At 41.5% G+C, this 19,470-nt stretch overlaps 1 protein-coding gene and 1 pseudogene across 1 annotated transcript in view; one reads left to right on the top strand and one right to left on the bottom strand.

The window, feature by feature from the left end:
- The window catches only part of B4GALNT3 (beta-1,4-N-acetyl-galactosaminyl transferase 3), a 143,226-nt gene that overhangs the window by 77,157 nt on the left and 46,599 nt on the right, over positions 1-19,470 (bottom strand). The gene's annotated exons all lie outside the window — the stretch shown is intronic.
- LOC102848826 lies at positions 7,737-9,151 on the top strand (annotated as a pseudogene).

Consider the following 19,470-nt stretch of genomic DNA (forward strand, 5'->3'; position numbering starts at 1 on the left):
GTGAGTGATATTAATGATATTGCTCAATAATTTCCACACTCTTTTGGGTGACCTTTCTTTGGGATGGGAATATAGATCTGGCAAAAGAACAAATAGGTTTGTCTTGGAGAGGGTGAAAACAGGCTGCTCCTTGGAGGCAAGGATTCTAAGGCTTCATCTGACATACTTTGGGCATGTTGCAAGGAGGGACCAGTCCTTGGAGAGGGACATCGTGCTTGGAAAGGTGGAGCGACAGCGCAGGAGGGGAAGACCCTCTATGAGGTGGACTGATTCAGTGACTGGGGTAAGGAGAGTAGGTGTGTCAGAGACAATAAGGTTGGCACAGGACAGAGAAGGTTACAGGGGTATTGTACATAGAGTTGCTGTAAGTCACAAGCGACTCAACAGCACATAACAACAAGTTACTGCATCAAAGAGTGAATGTACAGAAGGCTTTCCACAATTGTTTCTTATTCTCTGTATTCATGATAGATGGAGAAAAGATTGAAATGGTCAACTACTTCATTTTACCTGGATCCACAATCCATATAGTTGGTACCAACAGTCAGGAGATCAGGAGACTTACTGTACTGTGAAAGTCTGTAGTCAGAGACTTCTCCAAATTATTGAGAAGTAATGATATTAGTCTGAGGACTAAGGTGTGTCTGATTCAGGCCATGTTCTTTTCAATCATTTGCTATGGTGCTGAGAGCTGGACAATGAATAAAGATGACAGAAGAAGTGTTGATGCTTTTGAACTGTGGTGTTCAAGAAGAGTGCTGAAGATCCTATGGATGGCCAAAAGAACACATGTGTCTTGAACAAGGTACAGCCAGAGTGCTTCTTGAAGACAAAGATAATAAAGCTTTGAAAGGTTTCGGATCAAAACCTAGAACCACGCCGGGGTAGAAACATTTCTCAAGAGTTTATCGCATGCCGGACTACTCAGCACTGGGGGTTGGGCTCAGGGGGGCTATAAGGGGTCGGTGCAGTGGCTCATTGGGGCATAAAGTTTCTAGTCTTGGGAAACCAGTTCTGGGGAATGTTCTGACATTGGATTTCTGAGTTCTGGTTTCAGAAAAACGTCCTGACATAGGGTTTTCTGGTTTCGGAAAATGTCCTGACATAGGGTTTTCTGGTTTCAGAAAATGTCCTGACATAGGATTTTCTGAGTTCTAGTTTTTGAAAATATCCTGACACAGGATTTTTGAGATGAGCTTCAACCTCCATTTTGATTTTTAGCCTAACAAGTTTCATCTCGCATACTTTGAGCATGATGCTAGGGTAAGTTATTTCTTGGAGAGAGACATCATGCTTGAGAAGGATGATGAAAGAAAGAGAAGAATATTCTCAACTAGACAGATTGGCACAGTGACTGCAGCATTTGACTCAGGTATGCCTGAGATTGTTAGGATGGCACAGGACAGGACAGTGTTCGTATCTGTTGTTCACAGGGTCGCTATGAATTGTATGTGAGAGCATCTAACAACAACTGCATCACAGAGGTGTTAAAGTACCATTCCTTCCATAATTATTACTTATTATTCTCTATAAGATGGAGAATAACAACTAAAGAGTGAATGTTACTAACTTGAAGAAATGATGAATGTTAAACAAGTATCTTTCATTCATAGGGTCGCTATTAGTCGTCTATGACTTAATGGCACTTTACATCACCACCAGCATAGAGAAAGCTCTGTGGGCCTGATAAAAGTGATGCTACAATGCCAAAGGTGGGTGATTTCAATCTGCAGCCCTCAGGTCTGGTTTTAATTGTTTTTGGTCAAACATTCTTCTAAATGGTATAGCACTGGTCTGTCCATTTGCTGTACAGAGGTAACTCATGGTTGCTGTGATGCTAAACACTGTGACATGTGATGCTAAACACTGTGACAATGATGTGTCAAATGTGATAATGGTTACCCATGGTGGACAGTGTTTGCTGGAGCTCCCCAATTAAAACAAGCTTGGAATTAGGAATGGCATCCACTTCCAACTTGAACTTGGAGAAAGGATGAAAGTTACACAAATGTTCAGGTCTTTCAAACAATTTTTTTTTTAAAAAAAAAAGGGCACTGAGAATCTAAGACTCCCCTTCATGGTCTCCACTCTTATTTCCATCCAACATCTGGGTCCATTCTCCTTCTTCTGAAGAAGTGTCTCTACCCCCATTTTAATGATCATTATCCCTTGAGAGCTGACAACAGGTTTCTTTTCAAAGCTGACTCTGCATAGATAGCACTGCCCCTCCCTTTCTCCTCCAGCCCCCCTCTCTGCCCAGATCATTTACTCATTAAACCAATTAGATTAAATGACTCACATTGCACCCCTGGGCATGAGGTGGGAGTAAACAGCTCACAAAAGAGTCTAACTTGCACTTGAAAGGGGCAGCTTCCCTGCAGCCCAGCCTGACTCTCTTTTACCAACCCCTCCCCCTGCCAGCACCTCCTACAAAGCTTTTCTCAGATGGCAGGAAGAAACCTGAGCCTCAGGGAGGACTGCTAACCCTACCTGGGGGTTTTCTTAGCCCCAAGGAAGACCACACCAACCTCTCAAAGAGTTGACACAATAGTCTTCTTATTTCCTTTGCTTACAAAGCCAGCAAGCAGCTGGGCAAATGTGTGTAGAATTCTGGTTCTTCAAAGGCTTGTCTTGTGTAAAATTTCCAGGTGGCTACCTGCTCTCCTGCCTGCTCTTTGTTGCTATGTCTCAACCCCATAAAGTGGTACCCACCATTTCTCTGAGTGCCACAGGCCTCAAAATGTAATCTACAGCAACCTAGGTTCATTGTTCATATACCTGGGGAACACTAGGAAGCATCATGATAATTTTTCTGTGCTCTGAGACCTAGAGGGAGCTCTGGTGGCCTAGTGGCTAAGAAGTTGCTCTGCCATCTCACGGTCGGTGGTTCAAAGCCATCAGCTGCTTGCTCCTCAAAAGAAAGATGGGCTATCATCCATCTGAAAAATGTGCTGAAAGGTCAGTTATGGGTCATTTCTGATTTGATGGCAATCAGGTGATTTTTAATTTTTTTTTTTCCTGAGACCTATTAATTCAATAAATACTCATTGAACTCACTGGACAGTAGGGAATTCTGGGGGCAAAGTCCACAGTGGGTTGTGCTGCTAATTCAAAGGCTGTGCTTCTCTGCTGCTTTGAATCCATCAGTGCCTCTAAGGGAGGAAGAGGCAATCTCCTTCCGTGCAATTTACAGCCTCAGAAACCCAACGACAGATCAACCACCAGCTGGTTCTGCCTTGACAGCAATGAGAACAAGAGAAATCTGGACAATACTGTAGCAGGCACCAGAGGGGAACAAAGGTGTGTCAGACAAGATCTCTTTAAGAAAGGGAGATGCAGATTGTGTAGCAGCAGGAGATGAAGCATCTCAGTGTAACACCAAGTAAGACAGGAGTACGTACTAGTTCTCTGCTCTGCCTTCTTGCCCTGCACCATCCCACTGTACACTTTCTCTGCCCTCTTCCTGCCCAGGGCAGCGGTGGAGGACACACATCATGAGGACAGGCACAAACTTCTCTGAACCACAAACAAAGTAAACCTGCACCTGTTCCCAGCACCTCCTTCCAAACATCACCTTGGAGGCATCCCTCCGGACAGCTAGGGATCCAGGAGGGAGGCATGAGTTGAGTCAGATCCTGTCCTGGAGTACAACCACATCCTCCTGCCACCCTCCTCCCAGGCATTTCCGCCTTTGTATATTTATAAGACTCTCTTAAAATAGGTCCTAGCAAATAGCAGCAGAGACTTGATTTGGGTCAATGAAATCAGCATTTGGGGAGAGTAAAGACTCCCTGAGAGCAAAGTTGCTATTTTTTCTCCTATTCCATATCCGGGCTCAAGTATCATCTAAATCCCCCAGGAAGCCACCCCCACCCCACCCCTTTCAGTGTCACTTCCCAAGTAACTCCTGTCCTGGAAACCTCCACCTGCAGCTGAGTTTCCTAAACCACAGGGGTCCCAGGCTGTCTTGTAACACTCATTTTTTATTAAGCAATCACAGTTTGCAAAGTACTTCTTTCTGCTCAACAGATCCATCCACCTACTCCTCACCAAGGTCGGAGTTTCAGAAAGGAGGAAAAACAAAGGGGCAGCAGAAGATTTAGAAGTCTGAGGCTCTGTAGAACCTCAGGACAAGCTGTCTATCATCTTTAGAATGCCTGAAAGCAGCGAGTTATGGAGAAGCAGTGTCACAGAAATGTGTCTGTTGTAAATACCTGTGGGTAACTGGTAGAAATAGTGTTGTGTGAGAAAAACCAGCTGAGTGTGTCTCCACCTTTCTCAAATGGAATAACACCCTAGCAAGGCTTCTGGGCACAGCACCTCTGCCCAGGCCTGGGTCCCACATTGCCCTGTCAACCTCACAAAGCTGCAAGCCTGGCAATTCCACATCATGGTTCCCTCTCTGAGAAATGTGTTATTCTATGTTGGGTGTAGGAGCCTGTCTGGTGGGGCTTTGCAGAAGGGGACAGTGAGGGCTGCCTATACCTCTAAAAGGAAACTTATAATGCCTAGAGGGGAAACAGCAGCTCTGAAGTAGCTCTGGGGGCTTTTGTAACTCAATCAGGGATAAAGGTTGGTGAGGGTGTACGGAGTGAACCAAGGGTTTGAGATTATGGAGAATGTCTAAGAGGGGAGGCTCAGAGGGGTAAAGTACAGGCTCTGCACTATTCCAAGGGACATCAACAGAGAACCAAATCTATGTTCAACAGGCTAAATTTTAAAATATAGAAAGTCCTATGCACTATAAAGACTTGAGTTCTAGTAAGGAATTATCCATCAGCCCAACAAATGACAGCTTACCAAGGAGACACCCACATATAAAATGTTTTAACTGCATTGAATATGTACTATTTTTCTCAGCTTATGTATGTCTGTGTTATTAGAATACCCCTGGGGATAACAGGGCTAGTTTAATTATTACTATACAAATTGAAAATGTGGGGAAAGTTATTTAAAAACTTGTTCCAAATATGGACTTGGGCTTTCTGAGGTAATCTTAATATAAAGACGACTAATCAGACAGGAGCAGGTGGAGAATAGGAAGTAAGAGAAGACATTCTGACCTCTTGCCTGTGGGCACTCGTCTAAGTCCTTTTCAGGTCCCTTCCAGTTACAACAGATGGTCATCAGAAGATTCTTTCACAGGTTAGCAAGGGGGGGGGGGGAACCAACAAAACTGTTTTGAGTCATTCTGACTTACGAGACCCCACATGTTTGACGGCAGGTCTATGCTCCACAAAGTTTCCATTGAGTGATTTTTCAGAACTAGACCACTGAATCTTTCTTCCAAAGCACCTCCAGTTGACCTTGAACCTTCACCTTCTCAGCAAACAAGTGCCTTAACCATTTGCATTGCTCACAGACTCCTTAGACTATATCAACCCCTTACTCAAACCCTTCTGACAGGGGGGTCCCACCAAGCCCCACTAGAAAGATCTCTAATCAGGTCAAACAGTTTCCCAACTATTGGACAGTTGATATTGTTCTTTGCTGGTACTTCTCACAACAAGTCCAACAAGTTGTGTGAAAAAGAGATTCAAACGAGAGATGCAAGCCCTCATTAGTGTAGAGGGAGGTGCGTGAGTGACAGCGGTGACTCAGTACTACAGGCCACTCTGTTCCTTCCGCCTGAGCTCTCTCAGTTCATACACGTCACTGTTCTCGGTCTCCTATAACATCAAACCCCCGAGACAGCAGGGAGTGTCAGACTAACTCACACGGCAGCGCCCAGATTCAGTGACACGTTCAGACAGGGGCTCCCTGTCAAGGGCAGTGTAAAGTGATGGGATCCAGTCACTCTCTGGAACACTGTGGCAATTTAAAAAGACGTGGAATACCTTACATACAGACCTGGAAAGATGCTCAACACACAGAGACATGAATCTATTAAACAAATATTTAAAACTGTGAGGTGCTCAACAAGACATGACAAATAAATGCACTACGTGGTGTGGATGGAGACACAGGAAAGGAATTCTCAATGAATCATGGCCTTTCGTTAACAGTAACTTTATCAATAGTGTCCCAATTGTTGACAAATGTAATGAGTAAGAGCTGATGCAACAGTACCTAATAGGAACAATTTAAGTTGCTAATAATTGTGTGTGTGCGTGCGTGTGTGTGTGTGTGGTGTATCCAACCAAAACCAAACCCACTTCAGTCAATTCTGACTCAAAGCAACCCTAGAAGGCAGAGTAGAACAGCCTCTTAGAGTTTCCAAAGCTGTATATTTTCACAAAAGCAAACTGCCATATCTTTCCCTGTCACTGGGAGCACTTTAACCATGGTCTCATCGGAACTCATATATATATATATATATATATATCTCAGGAAGAGTACTGAACATACCTTACACTGCCAAGAAAACAAACAGGTCTGCCCTGGAGAAGAAGAAACCACAGTGCTCCTTGGAGGCAAAAATTTTGAAGCCATCTCCCATACTATGAGTATGTTGTTGGAAGGGATCAGTCCTTGGAAAAGGACATCATGCTTAGAAGGGTAGAAGGACAATGCAGGAGAGGAAGACTCTGGATGAGATAGATGGACACAGTAACTGTGGTAATGCGTAAAGGTGTGTCAGAGAGAGAGATTGGTTCAGCATAAGGCATGTTCAGAGCCATTGTACATAGAGTTTCTATGAGCTGTAGTTGACCTGATGGTACATAACAACAATGGAAAATTTTTGTTATTATTATTAGCTGTCATCAAGTCAGCCCCCTGGCTTACAGAGATCCTAGGTACAACAGAAGGAAATGCTCTCTGGTCTTGTGTCATCCTTATGATTGGTTGTGGATTGACCACTGTGGTTTATAGGGTTTTCATGGGCAAATTTCTGGAGTAGATTGCCAGGCCTTTCTTCCTACTTAATTTTAGCATGGACGCTAAACCTGATACACCTGAAATATGGGCAGCATCAGAGCAGCATGCAAGCCTCTTAGAAGGCGGAGTACTGAACTCTTTATAATGGTGATCTCAAGGGAGATGCCTTTTACTTTATAGGCTTTTACATTTTAATAATCAAATGAAAGTGTTTTACCGGAGAAAGGATGGAGGTAAAGTACAAAAGAATCAAAACTGGGAAGTTCTACCTCATTCCATTGTTCCTGTGACAGTACTAGGCTGGCAGTCAGGAGACCGGAGTTTGGGTCCTCGATCTCCATTAGCTTTATCAACCCAGTGACCCCTCTTATCCTCGATTTTGTTACCTATGACATAGTGACACTTGGGGACCATTCCACTTGTTATATAGCCTATGAACTGATGATGAAAACACACAAATGGAAACTTGGCACTGCTAGTGGATCTGCAACGAGTCCTTTGAAATAAGCAGCTCCTCTTCTTCCTCTCCCCTCCCTGCCCGACCAGTTAGTGTTCTAAAGGGAATCCCTGGGTGACGCAAGTAGTTAAGCACCAAACTATTAGTGAAAACTGCTGCTTCCCAGAGGTACTTCAAAGTCAATTTGCTTCTAAAAAGTCGTAACTCTGAAAACCCTATTTTAAAAACTCTCACTGGGAAGTTGGGCCTCGCTGTCCCACAGGCCTGTGTGACCAGTCGTAGTCGCTCTGGCCTCGGAAGTTCGGGGGCAGCAGAGGCAGGAGGCCATGATTGTTAGCACCTCCACCCAAGGATTTCTGATCCTGTGCGGAGGATTATTTTGGAACCCTGGCTAAGTGTTTCAGAAGGTGGTGAAGAGTGAAGGTAGAAGAATACATGTTCACTTTTAGTGAACAAGAGCATGTTTCCAAATTCTTCAATATTCGGTTGCTCTCCCTTTACTCCATACCATAATAACTTCTCTGCGCTGTCACCAGCTTTTTATTCACACCAGCAGCTTATAGCTGCATAGTTCAACTTTCAGAATGTAGACTTGTCTAGAGCCGTGTCGTTACAACAGCTGACATAAGGCAATATCAGTCCACTGCAGACCTCCGCCTTTATTCTGAGGAAGGAAGAGATTAAGCGATGAAAAACCCCTTCCACTTGAAGGTAAACGGCAACGTTTCCATTCAGCCCACCGAGAGCCAGCTATAGTTAACTAGACAGTGCCTTTATCACGTGACAGAAGATACTCAGTGCCGCCATTGATTCATGCACTCTAAGTACCAGATACAGTCAAATGTGTTCCACCCTTTCAAGAAATACCATTTTTAGAACCTAGAGAAATCACACTGCCAGAGGCCCAAGAGAAGTTGAGTGAGTAGATACTGGAGTTGTTTCAAGCATGTCAGCAGCAAGTAAGCAATTTAAAGAACTTTGTCAGACAGTACTGCAGAGAGAAATTCAACTGTTATTTCCACCAAGTAGACTTTTTTTGGTTGGATCTTCTTTGAATGGATTTGGTACCCGGAGTAGTGATGATGATTTATACCTAGTTATTAAAGAAGAACCAGTAAATCAGAAGACAGAAGCATGGCATATACTCACCTTAGTCCATAAACACTTCTGTACTAGACTTTCTGGCTACATTGACAGACCTCAGCTGATTCGAGCAAAAATGCCAATTGTTAAGTTCAGGGATAAAGTCACCTATGTAGAGTTTGACTTGAATGTAAACAACATTGTTGGAATAAGAAACACATTCCTTCTCAGAACTTAGGCATACCTTGAAAATCACGTTCATCTGTTAGTATTGGTCATTAATATATGAGCAAGTCACCATGGGATAAATGATGCCAGTTGTGGTACTTTAAGCAGCTATAGTCTTGTTCTGATGGTTTTACACTATTTACAAATGGTACCTGAACCCATCCTTCCATCCCTACAAAAAATTTACTGTGTCTTTTAGCCCTGTTATACTGCTGCACCTTGTCCATGAAGCTCCATGTAATGTTCCTCCTTACCTCTCAAACAATGAATCAAATCTTGGGGACCTCCTACTGGGCTTTCTTAAATATTATGCTATAGAATTTGACTGAGACAGTCAGATGATTTCAGTTCATGAAGCCAAAGCCATTCCAAAGCCCCATGGAATTGAATGGATAAATACATCTGTACAGAAGAACCGTTTGAAGGAACACAGCCTGAGCTGTTCATGGAAAGCAGAAATTTTACATGATCAAGGATCAGTTTCTAAAGTCAAGGCACAGATTGAAAACCAAGAGAGATTTGAACAGTATACTACCTTTAAGAGCTGCTAACCTGAAAAGATAACTGGCCTCTCTTTCATAGTAAATTCTGAGAAATAAAGAACAATAGAGACATTATGGCATTTTGCTTACCTCTATCATGGCTTTTTAAAAATTCTTCTTGTTTTCATGTTTTAATTTTTAAAGGACATACATAAAAATTATATTTTATTATAACATATCCTAATAAAACTTTAATTTTAAAATTGTATTTTTGAAAATGTTTACATTTATGATTGGTAATATTATGACATGTGTTATCAGAAGATCAAATAAAATATTTTAGAGGGTATTACCTAACCAAATAAAAGGTTTTTTATAAAACTTCATTTTGTCATACCACATTCTAACATCAAGAGATTAGTGGAATCTTAGAAAGGGTATGATTCATAAGTACTTAGAATGTAATCTATGATTGATAATTTGTTGTCTAAGTCTGTTCTAATATTCAAACCAGCTATCCAGTTACTTGAAGCAAAAAGAAATATTTCATTTACATTTTACATTTCACTGTGGAAGCTTGCAAGACTGGGCAGTTGCCGTAAGTCTTCGCTTGACTCATTGGGATAGACTGAGGTGCTGAGTGTCTCCTTATATTATTTCATTCATACCTCACAAGCTTTTGATGTATTCTTGAGATTGCTTTAAACTTTATGTTGAAACAATGAACCATTTTGCACTGTTGTAATATGAGCACTAACTCTGTATCAGACAGCAGTTAGTGAATTGTTTTAAAGAATCAGTGTAGTCAGTCTAAAAAGATTAAGCCCGCTATGCTTTATAACATCTTAGTGCAACGTGCATTTTTGCTTACCTTGTGCTTTCTTGTTTTTTTTTCTGTGACAAGAAGCAACAAAAATGGAAAGATCAGAAGATTATATCCTATTTATAGTATCAGATTCTTTTTTTCTGTGTAAAATTATAGGATTATAATCTAAACTGGAATTTTTAGGCTGCAAGGCACTACAAAATGTCTTAAATAAGATGACAAAATTATTATACATAAAAACTTAATGTTTGTAAACATATCGTTTTTAGTGTTTCTTTTCCACACATTAGTTGCTGCTAAGAAGGCTGCATTTATGAAGGTTTTGCTTTTGATTTATCTAAGTATTTGTAAATTGGTCAGTGCCTGTAAATGTAAATATAAAAAGTAATCTTGAAACCACTTTTAACTTTTTAAAAATGACTGTACACCTCTTTTAGACCCTCTCTAGCATAGTTTGTACCTCCAAGCATTTCTTTTTTTTTGCAGATCAACTCAAGTGCTAAAATTTTGGCTTTTCTTTGACTTATAAAAAGCGCATATTTTCTATTACAACAACAAAAAAGTGCTTATTTTCATTTTTTATTTTAAGTTTAAATTTTTGTATGATGTCAAATGAAATAAAGTTTACATATGGACATTAAAAACAAATAAACCCAATTTTCATTGTTGGAATCAACTCATAGCTGCTACTGACCCCTCAGCAAATTTTCAGAGGCTATAACTCATATGAGAGAAGATTTCCCATCTTTTTTTCCCTCAGAAAGTTAGTGGATTTGAACTGCTTGCCTGTGAGTTGGCAGTCCAACTCCCTACGCACTAGGCTACCATACCTCCCTGTGAAAACAGTGCCTCTCTGCTTACAAGAAGTCACTTTGAGTCAGAATTGACTCAATGGCAACAAACAACAACAGTACCATAAAAACATTTCCAGCCATAATATTATCTGAACTTCAATAAATGTTGATAGTTATTGAAAGGTCTTTTATTCATAGAGTCGCTAGGAGTCATGCTCGACTCAACAGCAAACAACAACAATAATATCTGAACTGCATAGGATTTTTTAGGGACATATCTTCAGGTATACACTGTACCTGTGCAGTTTTGGAGGTGGCAAAAAAAATGAGAGATAAACTAGGTTACAGTTGGATTTACAAGAACAGTATTGGCTGATGTTTAACTGGCTCAAATCTATGCAAATAAAAGAACACAAAAAAAGATGGGTGGAGTTGCAAATGGCAATTCTCCCACTAGTCACTGATCTAGGGCTCTTCATGGGAGAGGATTGAAAATCCTTGGCACATTTCACAAAGCTTTGTTTCTAGCACCCATTCACCTCCCCCAACTCCTATCACACTCCAGATACAGGAGGATTTGAGAGGCAGACCTATTCAGACCCCTATCTCTCTGCAGATAGCAATCCGGGGCCTGGGTAATGTGAAACAAGGGTCTTCAGGACACTGTATCTTATCCAGTGGGAGCATTCAAAATGGGAGGAGAAAGCGTGAGAAAGGAAAGAAATTGCTTAAGATAAACCTAAGGATAGAAGCAATTTTCTACCTGTAGGAAAGCTAAGTAAGAGCTAAGTAAGTAATCTAGAATTTCTCCAAAGCAATTCTCTCCAATCCAAGGATGTGTAGGCTGCTGGCATTGTTGACTGACTTTCTTGACTAGTGGGGCCCAAGGAGTCCAAGGCTGGAGGTGCAGTGGGAAGATGGCCAACTGTTGTGAGAGCAGTTTGTGCCACTGCCCTTTCTTTCAACAAGGTCACAGCATGGTGGTCCCTAGCTCTTCCCTTTACTCTTTCATCTAATGCCAAGTTATTCTAGGAAGAGAGTCAAATATCATATTGTCTTGGAGCAGAGCTATCCTATAACTAGCTAATTCTCTGGTTAACATATAGTCTGTTCAAAACCTTGTGATGGACTCTTTACAAAATGGGTAGAATGTGTAGATATGTTGTTATGTGCCATAAGTAGGAGCCAACTCCTGGCTGACCCTCCACCATGTTTTTCAGAGGCTGTAAACGGCATGAGATTGCCCACCTTTCTCCTATGGAGCAGCTGGTGGACTTGAGCCATGTGCCTCTTGGTTGGCAGTGTAGCTCCTTGTCACTTTGGGGGAGAGAAGGTAAGGAAAAACAAGAAAAGGGATTGAGGGCAGAAGGATTAAGTTATTGAAGATTTGGCACCCTAACTTCAAAGAGTTTATCCTCAAATTTGAGAACAGCTGATTCATTCAAAGGGTAGGGTGGGAGATAACAGTCCTTTAAAAAGGTACTTATATGAAGGGAACTCTGTGGTCTAGTGGCAAGAAGCTGCAATCCCAATGGCGTGCAGTTTGAGTCCACCAGCTGCTCCGTGGGGGAAGGATGAGCAATCCTCTCTCGTGATTAATTATCTCTGAAAACCTGCTAGAGAGTCTGACTCAATAGTACACAACAACATATGAAATATTAGAATAGATTTGGACTAACATTTCTCAGCGGTTACAAGGAGCAGGAAGGAGGGAGGGTGAAAGAAAGATGGCATAAGGAACACTGAACTCCTGAGGAAGGAAAATTTGGGTTGGATACAGCTGAGTAACATGATAACCATAAGTGATGTCACTGTCTGTGTGAAGACTATCGAAGTGTCAAACGTTTTGCTACAGATGTAGTTACCACAACAAAAAAGTAAAGCTTACTTTAAAAAAAAAGATAACAGATATGTTAATATAGGACAAACTAGAAACCAGTAACTTTTAATAACATTTATAAAGACCGAAGAAGAATATATAGCTTTGGGTTATGTTAATGAACCATACTGAATATATCACGCACTATAAAAAAACCCACAAAACAAAAACCCAAATAAAAATATCTTGGAAGAAGTAACCCAGAATGTTCCTTAGAAGTGTACACTGGGGGGGCAGGGGGGAGACAAAGAAATAATTTTTCTTTTACTTTTCAAAGAGAAGAGTGTACTGGGTGGGGAGGGGTGGGCAGGGAGAAAAGTGCAACAATGAATGAATGGAAATCAAAAGTCTCTGTAAATTTTTGTTAAAATTAATTAAAAAAGTATACTCAGGGCATTTCATGAAATGACATACGAGCAAGAGCCTATGGTGATGAAGGAGGAAGTTCAAATTGCTCTGAAGGAATTGGCAAAAAACAAGGCTCCAGGAGTTGACGGCATACCAATTGACATATTTCAACAAATACACACTGCCCTGGATGTGCTAAGTTGTGCCAAAAAATCTGGAGGACAGCCAACTGGCCCACTGACTGGGAAAGATCAATATTTGTTTCCATTCCAAAGAAAGGTGACCCAACAGAGTGTGGAAATTATCAAACAATATCATTAATATCACATGCAAGCAAGATTCTGCTGAAAATTATCAAAAAACGTTTGGAATGTCAAGAGAACTGCCAGATGTGCAGGCTGGATTTAGAAGAGGTCGTGGTACTAGGAATATTATAGCTAATGTTAGATGGGTCTTGGCAGAAAGCAAAGAATACCAGAAGAATGTCTATCCGTGCTTCATTGATTATGCAAAGGCTTTTGACGGTGTGGATCACAACAATCTGTGGCTGACTCTGAGAAGAATGGGAATCCCAGAACATTTGATTGTGCCCAAAACATTTGATTGTGCTAATGTGAATCCTATACTTGGACCAAGAGGCAGTCGTCAGAACAGAGCAGGGAGATACTAGATGGTTCAAAATCAAGAAAAGGGTCCGTCAGGGATGTATTTTGTCTCCATACCTTTTCAACCTGTATGCAGAACAGATCATCTGAGATGCTGGGCTGTACAAGGAGGAATGTGGCATCAGGATTGGTGGAAGAATCGTCAACAACCTGCGTTATGCAGATGATACAACCCTGCTTGCTGAAACTGAGGAGGACCTGAAGCACTTGCTGCAGAAGGTCAAGGACTGCAGTCTTCAATATGTATTGAAGCTCAATATCAAGAAAACAACGATTCTCACCACTGGGCCAATTGGCAGCATCAGTATGGATGGTGAAGAGATTGAAATAGTTAACAGTTTTAGTTTACTTGGTTCCACAGTCAACACTCTTGGTAACAGCAGCCAGGAAATCAGGAGACGAATTGCATTAGGAAAGTCAGCTGTGAGGGACCTCTCAAGAGTACTGAAGTGCAACAACGTCAAGCTGGAGACTAAGGTGTGCCTGATCCAGGCTATAGTCTTTGTAATTATGTGCTATGCATCAGAGAGTTGGACAGTGACTAGGGATGATAGAGAATTGATGCCTTTGAGCTGTGGTGCTGGAGAAGAGTGTTGAATATACCATGGACTGCTAGGAGAACAAACAGGTTTGTCCTGGAAAGGGTGAAGCAGGAATGCTCCTTGGAGTCAAGGATTCTGAAGCTTCATCTGACATACTTTGGGCATGTTGCAAGGAGGGACTGGTCCTTGGAGAGGGACATCATGTTTGGCATGGTGGAGAGGCGGTGAAGAAGAGGAAGACCTTCAATGAGATGGATTGATTCTGTGACTGGAATGGTGGGAATAAGTGCGTTTGAGATGGCGAGGTTGGCACAGGATAGAACAGCATTTAGAGCTCTTGTATATAGGGTCGCTATAAGTCGCAAGCGACTCGATGGCACATAACAACACAAATCTGTGTATATTAGGAGGATGACTCCCTTGAGTATATCATTTTTGGTAAGTTGTTAAGTGCCACTGAGGTGATTACAATTCACAGCAACCCTATGAACAACAGATCGGAACCTTGCTCTATCCTGTGCCATCCTCACTATCTCTGGTATATGTGAGCCCACTGTTAATAGTCATTATGCCAACCCACCTTCTTGAGAATATTCTTCCCTTTCCCTGACCCGCCACTTTTCCAAGCATGACATCTTTTCCCAAGGACTGGCCCCTTCTAACAACAGGCCCAAACGTAAGACGAAGTTTTACTATCCTTTGCTCTAACGAGCACCCTGGTTCCACTTTCTCCAGGACATACTTGTTTGTTCTTTTGGCAGTCCATGAGATAGTCAGTATTCTTCTCCAACACTACAACTCAAAGGCATCAATGCTTCTGTCATCTATATTCATTGTCCAATTATCAGATGCATTACAAGTAATCGAAATTACCATGGCTTGGATTAGTGCTCTTGTAGTCTTTAAACTGACATCAGATTTCCTCAAAGAGCTATGTTTTTGATTTCTTGGCTGCTGATACCAAAGGTGTTAATTATGGATCCAAGTAAAATAAAACACTTGGTAAGAAGAGTGTCAATTATAAGAGGAAGACTCAACAAGGCGGAGTGACACCACGGCTGGGACAATGGGCGTAAGCCCTGCAGTGAATACCAGGTCGGCACAGGATTGCACAGTACTCCATCTGTTGTACGGGGAGGTATGATGAGTCAGAGGCAATGTGATGGTATCTAACAGAACAATAACTAGATGGAACTCTAGGGTAGCACAGTCGAGTGCTGAAGTGCTAGCTGAAAGGTTGGTAGTTCAAACCCTACCTACAAGCACTTCTAAGACAGGCCTGCCAATGAGCTTTTAAAAGGTCACAGACTTGAAAATTCTCTGGAGCAGTTCTCCCCTGCACATATGGCGGTGCCATGAGATGGAATCAGCTTGATGGTAACTAACAGCAATATGAAAGAGAGAGTGGACACAGAATTACAGTGACAAGAACAAGAAGGAGTATCAGGAAGGCTTCTTGGAAGTGGTAAACTTTGTTATGGCCCTTCCAGAGGTGAACGCCCTAACTGTAGCATTTGAGGCAGAAAAAAACTTTAGATCTAGAAATCAGACCTAAATTTTTAATCTGTTTTTTTAATTAATTCACAGAGTACCTTCAGTGAGTGGTAAAGTTTTAGTTTTATGCCATAGAATAATTACCACTGCTCCTTTTAGGATGAAAAAGGAATCCTTGAAAGGAGGCCTGGTAGTGCAAAGGTTAAGCATTAAGCTGCTACAATAAAAGTTGGTGGTTCCAATGTTTATAGCTGAGAAAATCTACAGGGCACTTCTACTGCCACATGGGGTATCTCTATGAATCAGAAGAGACCCACCAAACAACAACATGGGGATTAATAGCAGAACAAAGAAATACAAAACATACATAATTTGTATTTTGAGATGAGGGGGGATAGGAGAAAGGAAGGGCTACAGGGAGAGGGGAAAGGGAGTGCTAAGATAATTTTAGACCAGTTCAACTTGTTAAGTTTCCCAAATGAAATAAGAGAAGCCTAATCTAACAGCAGTCAGTCAGTTATTGCCACTGAGTTGGAACCGACCCTCCAGTTGGTTTTCAGAGGCCATAATCAAATGGGAGGAGATTATCCATCTTTCCAGTGGAGCAGCTGGTAGATTTCAAATGCCTGCTTTTGGGTTGGTAGCGTAATTCCTTACCGTTGGGCCTCCAGAGCGCTCTAACGTAACAGCAGTTTTTTGTTATATTTCAGTTGTGCACAGCAGTATGCATGATAATTCTATCAATGGTCCACTGCTTGGCACAGGCAGAGAAAATTCTCGTTTGAGAGGACAGCAGTTCTGCCTTCCATCTCCGCTGGCTTCTCCCATATCTCAGCAGGCATCATTTCTAATGTGAGGTACCCAGAAGTTACTTCTCCCCTCCCACTGCCCATGATTTTATAACTGGGACTGGAACAACCCTTTTAATTGCCTCCTTCTCTCTATAAAGCCCATAATCATTCCCAGTGCCTTCCGGCAGTTTTGGACTTCAAAGATATAAGAGGCCCCTGGCAGTAGGACTAGCTTCTCTGGAAATTCTCTTCTGTTTACACTCCTAAAGTTTACCAACATCCTTTCTTCTCTACCCTTTTTTACTTTCTTCTGCTTTTTCACTTTCCCACCTTCCCTTTATAGACATTAAAAAAAAATGCTGCTCATCTCATTCTATAGAAAATCAAGAATTTCAGTCTATGAAATAGGAAGATCCATCAGGAAGGGGAGGGTACTGGCATAGTTTCCATAAGATCATGGAGTCACTGAGTCAGAGTCAATGGTTCGCAGTGGATTTAGGGGTAGCACAGGAAACACTGCTTTCAATTTCTAAAGGAATCCAAAGGATGGTGAGGAAGAAGTAAGAAAGGAGCACTGTCCTCACACTTCTCCTTTTAGAAGTGCACTGAAGACCATCCTTGGAGAAGCTGCCCTTGTGTTCTATATATGGGATTTCGTTTTATCTTGATGTTTTGGCCAAGCTGCAAAGGGTTACTCTTACTGCGCTTTTTCCTCTATAGTCAACTCAGACTGAAGTCTTCATAACACAGTAGTTAAATGCTCAGCTATTAACTAAAAGGTTGGTGGTTCAAACTCTCTCAGTAGCTCCATATAGGAAAGAACTGGCAACCTGCTTCTATAAAGACTACAGGCTGGGAACTTGTGTGAGGGAAGCTCTACCCAGTCATATGGTCTTGCTATGAGTTGGAATCTCCTGGGTGCCAACAATAATAATTCAGCCTACTGGGTATAGGGAGGTGTCTCAAATCTTACTGTTTAAAGGCTGCAGCAGGCTATCATGATAATACAAGGTTAACTTAGCTCTCTGTCACCTTGGCCAAACATCCTGGAAAACAAGGGAATAGGTTACAATTAATGATCCTTGAGTGGCTCAAAGAGAGGCTGGCAGCCCACCTCCAACAGGCAAAGCATAGGAGGAAGAACAGGATTCAGTGTACATACTTTGGAATCAAACAGACCTAGACTTGACTCTTGCCTGTGTCACTTATTAGATGTACATCCTTCATTTCCTCAACTGAAAACCATAGCAGAATGGGCTGGAAAAAACCCAAACCTGCAAGCCAAGTTGTTGAATCAGAGAGTACTTTCAAACTACAGGTCATGAATTCAAGATAATGCACACCCACATTTACTGCTGCAATATTCACAATAAGCAAAGAGATGGAAGCAACTCAAGTGCCCATCAACAAATGAAGGGCTAGAAAACTTCTGGTATTCCTTTCACACAATGGAATATTGAGAAACAATGAACTGGCAAAACATTTCACAACATGGATAAGTCTGGAGTACAATTATGTTGAGTGAAATGTCTCAGTCACAAAAGGACAAATACTGCATAATGCTGCTGTTATAAAATAGGACTGGCAAAGGGTTTTTGGGTGGAGACTAGGAAAACAGTAGGCAGATAATTAACACTGCATTGGAACAGAGGAGGGGAAAAAGAGCCTGAAAGGAATATATGATTAGGTATTATACGTATAACAACAATCTGGAACAAGAGGTTTATTGCAAAGTATCCTGAGGGAGGGAGATGGGGGGGGGGAATGTGCAACAATGAATGATTTAAAAAAAATTTTAAAAAGATAATTGGTTACAAGCAGTATCTTTTAAAAAAACGAAAGAAAACTCCCCAAAAGTTCCCCTCTTATCCATAGTTTTGCCTTCGTTAGTTTTCCATACTAGTTGCTCCTGGTCTAAAAATATTAAATGGAAAATTTTATTTAAAAATTGATTAAGTTTTAGGGAGCTCTAGTGGCCTAGTGGCAATAAGCTGCACTGAATCCCAGAGGTACACGGTTGGAATCCACCAGATGCTCTGCCGAAGAAGGAGAGATAATCTCCTCCTGTACCAGTCAGATCTGACTTGATGGTACACATACACATACACACACACACACACACACACACAAATGGCTAAAGTTTTAAATTGTGTGTAATCCTGTGTATCAAGACAAAACTCTCAGAATATTCTACTGTTTCACATGGCACATGAATCACCTCTTCCAGCCCATTTGTCACTCTGCAGTCATCTGGGTTATCATACCGATTGTGGTGTTAACTGAGGTGCTTGTGTTTACCCAACCCTTACTTTACTTACTAATTGTTTTGTTTTACTATTGCTATTGTTCATCACTTCTTATGCCTAAATTACAAACGGAATTTAATAACAGGCATGTCAGTGAACATATAAAGCATACAATATAGGAAACACAAGTTTCAGCATTACCCTCAGTACAAGACATATAGGAAAAACAGACAGGGTTCAGTATTACCCTCCGTTTCAGGAATCCCCTGGATGTCTAGGAAAACATCCCCTGTAAATAAGAATACTCTCAGAGTCATCCCACAGTCAGGACAGTGTTGTGGAACTTTTGTTCCACTAATATCTGAAACGTGTATGTGTGTAGAGGGGTGTGTTTTATGTAGCAATACAAAGGACATTTTTTTTGCTAGGTTTTTGACATGGGAGAACATACCCAGATTTGAAGAAAGTAATACCATATGTATCTAATTAAAAAAAAAAATCCTGTTTAAGTCTGTTTTAAAAACTCTCAAACTCATTGTGTTATTGTTGTTATGTGCCATAAAGTCGTTTGCGACTCACAGAGACCCTATGTACAAGAGCCCTAAACGCCATTTTGTCCTGTGCCAACCTCGCTGTCTCAAACACATTCATTCCCACCACTCCACTCACAGAACCAATCCATCTGATTGAGGGTCTTCCTCTCCTGCGCTGTCCCTTCACTCTCCCAAATGACGTCCCTCTCCAAGGACCAGTCCCTCCTTGCAACATGCCCAAAGTATGTCAGATGAAGCTTCAGAATCCTTGACTCCAAGGAGC

Source organism: Elephantulus edwardii, unplaced genomic scaffold, assembly GCF_000299155.1.
Source record: "Elephantulus edwardii isolate Elephantulus edwardi_28Jun2011 unplaced genomic scaffold, EleEdw1.0 scaffold00096, whole genome shotgun sequence".
NCBI classification, from domain to species: Eukaryota; Metazoa; Chordata; class Mammalia; order Macroscelidea; family Macroscelididae; genus Elephantulus; species Elephantulus edwardii.